This window comes from Chiroxiphia lanceolata, chromosome 3, assembly GCF_009829145.1.
Source record: "Chiroxiphia lanceolata isolate bChiLan1 chromosome 3, bChiLan1.pri, whole genome shotgun sequence".
NCBI classification, from domain to species: domain Eukaryota; kingdom Metazoa; phylum Chordata; class Aves; order Passeriformes; family Pipridae; genus Chiroxiphia; species Chiroxiphia lanceolata.
In genome coordinates, this window is record NC_045639.1 from 23685654 (window position 1) to 23696640 (window position 10987).

Here is a 10987-nt window from a genome sequence, read left to right on the forward strand (position 1 = left end):
TTATTCACAGAAAATCTCTGAAAACCCAGTATAGATAGCAGGACTTAGAGAGGATGAGTAATTCAGTGGGTTGTATTTAGTTAGGGAATAATGATATCCTTGCTGAGAGAAGCATGTTTTCTATGTTTATGCTTTGGCTGACAACAAACTGCCTGTAACTATTGTTATTGTACCATTACAGAGTAGGGGGACAGGAAGCAGTAGAGTTGATAAGATTAGCTCATTAGGCTTCTGGTGGACATGCAAACAAACTGAAGGCAAAGAGCTGTTCAGATGGACATGGAGACTGAAAATCAGGCTTCAGTCCTCCTGCTAGTCCTCATTGCCCTGACTTCCCAAGATCATCCATTTTGTCCTGAACACCGATCTGTGCCACATATTAAGCTGCAACGATGCTTGAGTGGATCCCACACTGGGTACGATGGGTTGCCAGGCAACTTAAATTCATTTAGCAAAATTTAATTTCCTTTATATTATTATTTTTATTCTGTAACATGCGGAGCTGAGTAACAAATTCGTATGTTGTGCTACCAAGAAATGATTTGATTTCTCTTAAAACTTTGCTTTGGAGAGAACACAAAAGCAACCAGAAGAAAGAAAGAAGGGAGGGAGTTGCAATATAGACCAGCATTTTGACCTAGCTTTAAGTTAGAGTGAAGCAATAGAATGTCACAGTATGCTAATTATTTAATCAACCCACATCTTCTCCGCTGTTCATGTATTATTCTGACTACCAATCGAACACCATCTGCCCTCACAGAAAAATGTTCCTGCAACATACAGAATATTTAGCTGGCAAGCAACTAACACCATGTTCGCACTAGAAATCCTGAACCTGAGAAAGCCTGAGGAACTTTGGGACATTCAAAACATGTCCTTCTATCTCTTGGCCTTCTTCCGGAGAAATGGACGATTTCCATTTAAATTTCAAATAATGAAATAGTTTCATTAAGGGCTTTGAATACAAATAGGAAGCCAAGCTGTGGAATCCAGCATTCCTTTTAATGAAAAATTTCTGTTACTTGGAGGAGCGTGGGAAGCAGCAGTGAGAAGGAGAGGAAAAGAGAGGGAGAGGAGGCGGCTCCAGCTCCTCTTGTCCTCTCTGCTCCAGTGGCACTTCCCTCAGGGGTCTCCTGGATGCCCACCTAGATAGGCCCTGGCTGAACTCAGGCTGGCACCCAGTGTTCTCTCTTCTCCAAATCCAGGAAGGGTCCCTTTGGGAACCTGCCTCATATACTCTGGGAAAAGGACCCCCTGGCTTTATTAATTCTCATCTTTTACCTGGATATCAGTTCTTCTCAGGGCATGCATTTTATAAGGCAAAGAGATAATTCCTGTCTCAAGCAGAGGAACAACTGGCTTTGTCCATGAGATCCTGGTAAAATACTCTAGGGAGAGGATTTTGGAAAGGTTGTTTAGTAAATGTAGATTCTAAGGGGCTGTTTACCTTGAACAGATAAAATTAAGTATGAAACCTTGCTAAGTACAAGTAACATAAAACCTGTGCCAAAGGAAGATAGTATAATTTAGTTACATTTTATTTTTAATTACTAAAACAGATAGACAATTGCAACACTTAATCCTGACTCGTTCAAGTTGCAAATGCAGCACAGTTGGCCTCTTCATCCTTTTCCAATCAAGTCCTGCCTCTTAAGGAATCCCAGCCAGCTCTCCAAATAATCACTCCAAAAATACAAGGTACTCCAAAGGTACAAGGATTGCATGTGCTATGAGAAATACCAAGTGCAGAGGCAGCCAAAACATCTTCAGGTGCTATTTAGAAACAGGTTTTGGAAACAGTCCCACCATATTTATTTAACAGATCTGTTAGCAGGCTGATGTTGAGTCTCCCTCATGCCCTTCTGTCTCACAGCTTGGTATGGAGCACATAAGTCCATACCTTACCCACCAGAACAGCCAACAGAGGTTTAGAGCAATGTCCCCTATACCAGTGAAGAGCTGTTGATAAGGCATTGATGGATCCACCTATCAGAATAAAACCCTGGGCCCCGACATCCCTGTTGTCCTTATCCTGAATTCCTTGGAGCAGGCCCAGGGATTTCCAGTGGAACTGGAATTTGGCCCAGTGTGCCACACTCCCATAAAACACAACTGTCTGTTGGTTAAACAATGCCAAGCACGTCTCAGCCAGATGTCTGTTTACTGACTACTGAAAGAAGCTCTCAGATGCTATTGCTTGGGTTTGCAGGATGTAGGACATTAATTATGAACAAATGAAATGATCATAAAACAGAGATGAGCCACATCACTTGGTTTGGCTGCAATTCTCAGTATATGAAAAAACAATGACAGCACAGGGCTTAGTGAACATTCACTCTGCATTAAAAAATAAATTATTTTCTTATCTATTTGCTTAAGATAGTTCTTTGCTTTCTTCTGCTCTAAGGGATAATGGACCATAAAATTGGTTAAATTATTGTCCATTTAGCACAAATGCTCTCTGCAGTAAAGGAAGAATCCTGGTTCACTTGGCCAAGAAAACGCTGTTCTGTTAAAAATGTCTTTTCTTTCCTAGAAACAGGGAAGTCCAAAAATGTGAGATGGCATTTACTGGGAAAGCACTGCTGAGGGAACTGCAGCAGGATGGTGGGTTGGTGAGCACCTTAAAGCATGGCCTTCCCTGGGGCATCCATGTAGGAGAGCAGCAGGATGGGGGAAGGCAGAAGTAGCAGAGCCTGATGGTGCACTTGGGGCCCTGGCTCCTATATCAAGATACAAACACATCCCCCTCCCCATTTCTGCCATCCCTGGCACAGATGTGCAGGTTTTTCTTCCTGTAGCAATGCACAGTAGCAGTTTTGCTTCCATTTATACCAAGAAGGTGGCAAAGTTCACACAAACGGCACTTTCTTGAGCAATCAGTTCCTGTGCCCTCATACAATATCCATTAAAACATTTCTTCTAATTTTGGACTTTAATATTCCCATTTTACCTAATCCACCATAAAGGGCAGATGTTGCTGCTCTCTGCACAGGATTTTATGCATTTAAGGACCTAAATGTTTCACCTCTCAGACTTCTCTTTTGTTTTCCAGTCTTCCCTAGACTAATTGACCCATACTTGCTCTGAATGCAGTGTTCCAGATTAGATGAATACTCCAGGTCAGACAAGGTCTGATGTTTTTGAGTAGAAGGGATTATACTCCTATAAAGGTAAGGAACTCTGAAATATATTTATTTTTACCAGTATCATCATGTTGTGGACGCCTGTTTAACGTGTGGCAATACTACATTGTGGTTTTGCAGATCTTTTCGTTAAGCAGCATATTTTATTACCTTGTGTTGTGCATTTGTTTATTCCAATCCAACACCATGATCTTGATCTTCTCCTAGTTGAATTTCTTTTTTTTGTTTTCTTTCCCAGGCCATTTTTCCTATTTGTTGATAACATCTTGAATTCAAACCCTGCCCTTCAAAGACCCTGAACCTTCTTATCATTTGCAGATGTAGAAAGCATAGGCCTTTGCCCAGCAGTGGCTATTAACAAACCCATTAAAAGACCTGCTACAGAACAGATGATAATGGAAAGCTTCTAATGTAATGTCTGCTGCCACTGCTGCCCTCCAGGGACACTTCTCATCCAGCTAGGCATCAAACCCCATCCTCAGGCCTTTCAGTTTTCCTAGCTTTTCTAACCAGAATGTTGTGCCACACTGCCATAGCCTTGCAAATCAAGATCGAGAACATCTATGTGTTCTTCTCTGGATACTCTTTTCTAGAACTAAATGACCTCGGTGTGGTGTAGTTTTGGTTTTGTTTGGTTGTTTTGATTTTTTTTAATCACTCACTTATCTGGGAGGTGCTGTCAGACTTTTGGGAGTTTGTCCTAAAAATTTTGATCTGATGCAAAGGCTTTAAAATTCCCTAACTTTGCTCTACTCCCCACAGATGATCTTCTTTAAGACTGGCACTGTCCTAGCCTTCTCCCAGTCTGCTTGTCTGTCCACAACAGGTTTCCAGAAATCCTGCATCACATCTGTGTATTCAGAGATGCAGTCCACCAGGCCTGGTTAATCTTCGAACATTCTACTTAAGTCTTCACTTGCATTTTCCCTGCCCTAAGCTCATCTTATGCCTTTGCCACTAGCATTAGCTGCATGAGCTGTCTGCTTGCTGTAACTCTTTCAGTGAGCACAAATGCAGAATAAGCATCAAACACCCAGTTCCTGAGGGTCATCTGTAGACAGCACTTTTCCATGAGAAACAGGCCAAGCCTTTTTTTCTGGTCTTCCTCCGACTAATGATAGAATGATTTTTTTCTTGTAGCAGGTAGCCTTTAATAATTGCAAGGGATGAAATATGACCTCCAAAAGACCTTATGAAAACCTTCATGTGAGCTGATTTCAAGGGAGACTGTCTCTTGAACCCCTCAGCTCAAGAATGTAGCATACTAAGAGAAAGAGAGCAAGGGAAGAGCAAAACAATTATGTAAAACTCTGATGCTGTTGAGCACCTCCCTCTCACCAAATGCATGCAAGAAGTGAGAGAAGAAAGTGCTCAGTGTAGCCATTCCCCTGCTCTCAAGATACTGACTAGAGGCCAGAAAAGTCTCCAGGACACATAGGCTGAGCCACAAGAAAATATGAAAGAAAGAGTTTGTTTTAAAGACAGTAGAAGGGGAATAAAAAAAAAACCCACACCCCCCTTTCTTGAACTTTCCTTAATGACAGTGAGATGTTTCTTTCCCAGCAAAAGCTAACTGCTACTCTTGACATGCCTGATGTCAGCTGGAGGAACAGATGGCCCAATGGTTCATTTCAAACTGTTCACTCAGCCAAACAGCACAAATTGCATTAATTGCCTCACAGTACGAGCAGGGAAAGGAGCGCTCCGCGTGTCCTCACCGTGAATCACTGAGACCTCTCATAATTATTCGCATTTGACAGGTCAGTCAAGAACTTACCCTCATACTGGAAGGGGTGGGAGCACAACACAGCAAAATGCCTGAGCCAAGCATTCTGCAGGTAACAGAGGATGCCCAAGGGCTGACATGTCCTTTGACTTTTGCCTTGGCTTTAGAATGGGTTCCTCAGCACAGTGCTACTTTGTGAAGTGTAATTTCTTAGCATGAGAACGTACAGAGTAACACACCTGCTGACCAGCCCCAGGGAGCAGGAGGAACAAGATTCAGTCACTGACCACCTTCTCTCTGTTCACACTGAGACCAAGAACACCTTAAATACACTGGAGGCCCTTCTTAGTGCCCCTCCCTTGCTTTGTCCCTTCCTTCATCAAAGGTAGCTTACACACCATTGGAGGTCTTGGTTGGCCACCTAAGAGAAAGCAAGTGTCCCAGAACCTCCCAGTCAGAGCACCTGGGAAGGGAAACCACAAGGGGAGACTCTCCATACCTGCCTTCAATGAGCACAGGTATCCAAGAATTGAAAAACCTGACGGAGCCAAAGAATTTGAAAAAAGTTATTCCAGATACGTCTTTGTTTGTTTGTTTCTATAACCTGGAAGCCTTGTATTTGTTTAATTTACTAGTACATATGTGCACAAGCATCTGAAAAGGTCATGCAGAAGGGTCACCCAGATGAAAAGCTCTTCTTTAGGTTTGATTGCTCTAAACCTTGTTTAATGAAGTGATTTATTAGATGCTCCATATCCTCCTGAAAAGTCCTGACCTTTTGCTCATCACTTGCAAGTGAAATATATTAGCTTTTTGCCCACTGAAGACACTACATTTCTTTTGACCAAGGGAAAAATATTGCTAAATTACCATGAGACCAGAAGTTTAAGGATACAGTTTCCCAGCTAATGTAATCACTAATGCTTCTCCATTATCCACTGAGTATATTTCTTTATTTCAGCAACTTTAGTAAAACACAATATCAGGAAAAGACTAACCTTTCTCTCCAACAGGCTGTTGAGATTCCTGCTGTAAAATGTACAAACAAGTCCTGCTGCTCTTTCCTCCTCTCTGCTTTAGAAGGAGCAGAACCACTGTGGTTTTAACAATGTGGGCACAAGTTCTGTGCACACCTGTGTGCGTTGCTAAACTCTGCTTGAGCCCCTCCTCCAAGAAAAAAGCATAGAAAGACTGGGAGAAATCAAACAAAAGAGCAAAACACGTGCAAACCCAGACCCACAGTGACCTACTGTGGTACAACTCGCCCCAAATTGGCAGCAGTTCTGTTTATTGTAAATGAGTGACAGCTGAGTAGTGGCTCTTTTGCTCCACCCCTGCTTGGTGGAGGCTCTGTCTGCACTCTCCTTCACAGATCCTTCTGTGCTGGCCTCAGATCTCACAGGAGAGAGGTTCTTCACTGTTTTTCTCCCTTAAGCAGAAGTTGCTATGTTTTACCCCTCAAAAGTAGCTTTTGTGGTGCTTTCAGGTGCTTGAATTTTGAGCACTATCATTTGGACTTCCTTCTCTGGAAACAGGGCCTTACTGCTCTTCTGACTTCTGCTTTACTTCTTATCATCCATGCAGACAAGGTGGCCTTTGTGTCCACAGCCTCTCCACTTCCCTTGGACTAATTCCACCAATCATTCCCATGCCCACATTTCAGGTGAGCTGTTTCACAAAGCACTCCAAGAGCTTCTGCATTGCACCACCATCTCTGAATGATCTCTCCTTCCTTTGGACTCAAGCAAGCAGCTTCTGAAGTTACTGGAGAGCTTCCAGCTTGTAGCAGGAATTAATTCAGACATTAATTTATTCCTTTGGGGCTCTTTCCTGGTTTAGCTGCATTTTACCAGCATTTAACTGCATTCTACCGAGCTCCACTGACAATATCAGTGTAGGAGAAGGAGAGGGAGAAATGAAGCACAAAGCAGCCTGGAAGATCTGGAATGGCAGAAGAGGCGATCATTACCACTGGATCTTTCCCTGCTCTGGGAGAGGGCAATAGGCAGCAGAGCAGAAGTAAGCCAAGCTACAGACCTGCAACCTCAATTGTCATTTTTTTAGTGAATCATGTCCTTTAATTTACCAGGGAAAGAGTGAGACCATGCTTAGGAGCAGATAATTTTAATGGTGCTGTGTTCAGTGATGTCTAAGAAACATGAACTGTCAGAAAATCTGGCTTATTCTCCAATTACTCAGCACTGGTTGTGCCAGAAGAACCCACAAGGTCTCTTTAAACCAAGGCACCTCCTCACTGATCATCCATTTCTTGATGCTCCAGTGGTCTTTTCTGAACAGGTCTTCCATGTTGAACCAAGCCCCAAAAAGGCCCTCCTTTCAAATGACTTCCCAGACTAAAAGAGTATTAATTATGTGATTAAGCTAATGAATGGGGCCAAGTGCCCAGGCCAACACACAGAATAATGTTGGAGAGGGAAACATAATAGTTCATGCTACAGAGATGGTCAGCAGAGGATATGCCATGGAACTAACTTTGGAAGTAACATGGAAGCTTTTTGTTGGGATGAGCTGCTATTATTCTTCTAGCCTCACCAAGCACTTGCTTTCTTTAGAAGACCCCTATCAAAGAACTTCTCAAAAACCTTGTAAAAGTACAAATAAATTGTATTAACTGGTTCCTATTTATCCATGCTATATCTATGCTCATGACTTGGTACACAACCAATTCAACTTTTCCTGCTTTGATTAAAATAATATACATTATTAAAGCTAAATATTACTGATCTATTGATTAAATGACAATGAGGGCTTTTGAAACCTGACACTAAGGGCGTGTAAATAACATGGAGATTTCTGCTTCTTAGCTAGTCATATCAAGGTACTGTTTTTCAGGTATGGCCCCAGCTACCAAGTTCCCCCTTTGTAAGAGTGTAAAGGAGGGGCTAATAAGAGATCTTACAGCATTATGATAAACCTCTCTTTTAGCAATTATGGTAAAGTCTATTTAGATTTATGCCAATATCAGTGATTTGACCCTGGAAATGTAATGTCATGTACAGCATGTAAGACTTCAGTGTGATTTTGCTGTTTTATGTGGAAGACCAAGGCCAAATTTGTTTTCAGTTGCAGAGACATAATTATGTTGTCAACTGCTCCACATTTACTGTCCTGTTTTTGTCCTGTGTGTTGTTGTTTTTCTGTACCTTACCTTGATCTCGCTTATGTCCTTTACTGAAGATTGCTGCACCTCTCTTACATAATCAAATATTTATTCCTTAAGTACCGCTCAATGTTATGCCATTTCAACATCTCCATTTCAGGTAACTAATTCTCATTACCAGCTCATACCTGTTAGCTGTTTATTCATCCCAGAGGTGGTGGTCTCAGCACAACTCCCACTCCGCCTGAAAAACAAGCAATGCCGAAGCACCACTGAAGCTAATGGTTAATTAAAATGCAACCAGCCCTGGGCTAATTAATTACCCTGTACTATCAAGGTCGGCACAGAAGATGAGATTTAAAGCCACAGGGACTGAACTACGTCTTGGATCTAGTGTGGGCGAAAGTACCCTGTTGGCCAGGATGAGAGCTGGCTACAGTAATACACATGTCTAATAAACCCTGTGTGGTGTTTTGCAGTCAGGCTTCTTCTGGCTTTGTGCCCTCCTCACGCCAGGCTGTTGCATGACACAGCTCCACCAGCATACCAGCAGAACCTTCACCTTCCCTACGGGATTAAGGGTCACCTGGCATCTCTGGGGAGGGGAAATGAAGGCGGCTCACTCCAGTGACCTTCCCTCGGGCACCTGCTTCCTTCCTGGTGTAGAACCTGTGGGAGCTTTCTGATCAGATCCATATGAAAGAGAGGAGCCCTCTCTGCTGTGCAGGTGGGTCCCCAGGCAGGACAGCAGTTGGGCAGCCCAGCCAGCTGGGTGACAGTAAGGACTGCATCCTCCACTTGCTCTCATCCCTCTCCCTCTCTGCACAGGGTCCTCCTACATCCCCGTATGCTTTTGTGGATAGGCTTTCTGAACTAACCCCCATGCAAAATGTTTCATCAGACACGCTTGGATACCAAGCCCAAAAAAAATCCAAACCCTGGAGGGTAATTCCTAGGGCTGAGGCCACAGAGCATGACTAACACGGAGCTGAGAAGCCCTGGCAGTCTGTGACAGCACAGCTGTAAAGTAATTGTTAATTCTGCTGTTGTTAACAGCAATGCTCCAGTTTCTCTCTCTCATGTGATTCATCCCATGTTTCCCAATAACTGCTGCAAAACTAACAACCTGCCTCGTCACAGGAGGCAGCTCTCCAGTGCCGGAGACAGACTGTCCCGAAGTCACCTTTCCCTCCCTCCTCCACGTTAATACAGGCAGCAGCAGAAGGCTGGCTCCTATCCTGCAAATACATTTTCAGAAAAAAAAATATTGCCTTTTTGTCATCTTTGAAAGGAGCAACAAAATGTAACAAACCTCTTATCCTGATTAGGTTTTGCTAGTGAAAAAATGATCCACTACAACATGAGCTCATTAGCTGGAAGAACAGTCTTCTTATAGAGACAAGTATGTTTTTCTCTTGGTCATCCATTAGTAGATTTTCCTTAGAAATTTCCTGAGACAGAAGATACTGAAAAGAATTTCTTGTTTAACATCTCCATCCCAGTTTATTTTTACCCTTGGGTTTGAATTCACAAAAGCTAGATGCTATAGTTTTGGCACTATTGTACATTAGCAGCCAGTGCCTGGAACAGGCCATCAGCTTTCACTTCATTACAGCACCTTCCACAGAGAATACAGGATTAATTTTCAGTACTCCGAGATCCTCTTGAAACAATGAAGACAAAATGGATTCTTAAGAACATCATCACCCCCTTAAAGGTTTGACCCCTACTGAGGTCAAAATGAACAGGATTTTGTTTTACATTTGTTTCCTCAAGATAAGTAGTTACTCATCACTGCTGCATTCTTGTGAAAAAGTGGCAAAATACCATGCAGAGACTGCACACTGTCAAGTAAAAAGAGGTAAATATTGTATTTGATAACGCCTTTTCTTATTCCATTTGTGTCAAAACTTGAACTCTTGAACAATTAAAAAAGAGACTCAGATATACATATTTCTAATATTTCAGATATACTGATTTCTAAAATTGACTTTGTGTCCCCACACTAATGCGTTAAGTTCAGCCACCTCTCTGAAAACCACATTAATAGTCAGGAAAATGCATTACAAGATGGGCTTTAAAGTAACTCCTTTGGAGCCAGCAGCTGTCCCAGCAAGCAGAGCGTTGGTGCCCATGAATGTGCGTCCAGGATGGGCAGAACTATGACCTTGGCACTTGTTGTCTTCCAGTAACTCACTGTCTTTGGAGCCACTCTTGGACAAATACCTCTGCAAAGTCCTGCTGTGAACTGCACGAGGAAATTATTTAAAATGATAGAAAGGGGACAAAGGAGGAATTTTAAGCTAGACCAAATCCCTTCCCCAGTTCACCGCAATTCCACTGTCAAGCGGGAGGACAGCCAAAGTGTGGGAACAACACAGCACAGGGGTAGGAGGAAGCACCTGGGAACAGAAACACCCTCACACCAGTACAGAGAAGGGCTCCCTGTATCACCAAATCCATCTGACCCACTAGCACAGCCTCCTAGACAGGATTCCTAGTGCTGGCTTATGACGGTCCTTACTAAAGTAAGTAAGAATTTGTCATGGCACAAAAATCTCATATATGAGCTCTCTAAGGGCAATCACACACAAACTTTGTGCCAAGCAGCTCCGAGCACCAGCTGAAGGCAGTGAAGAGGCATTTACACACAGCTTTGGCAATCAGTGAGTTATAGTTAATAATCATTAGAAATGTGACACTGGTATATACATTTCACATTTCCAAGTATACTTGTCTTAGGAACAAACCCAGGTAGTTGATATAAAAAATCACGAGGGCCTCTGATTTCAGTTTGGCCATACTCCTAACAAAGCACTTTACTATTAACCTCAGCGGAGGCAGAAAAATCCTTGCAGTTAAGGCTTTGGCACAAAACTCTTGCTGCTTCTTGAAACAGTAGCTGCACTGCACCACGTTATCTCCCTAAGCGGCTATCCCACTTTAGCCTCCTCAGAGGTCAGCCATTCATCTCTGCTAAGTACATCCGGTGTA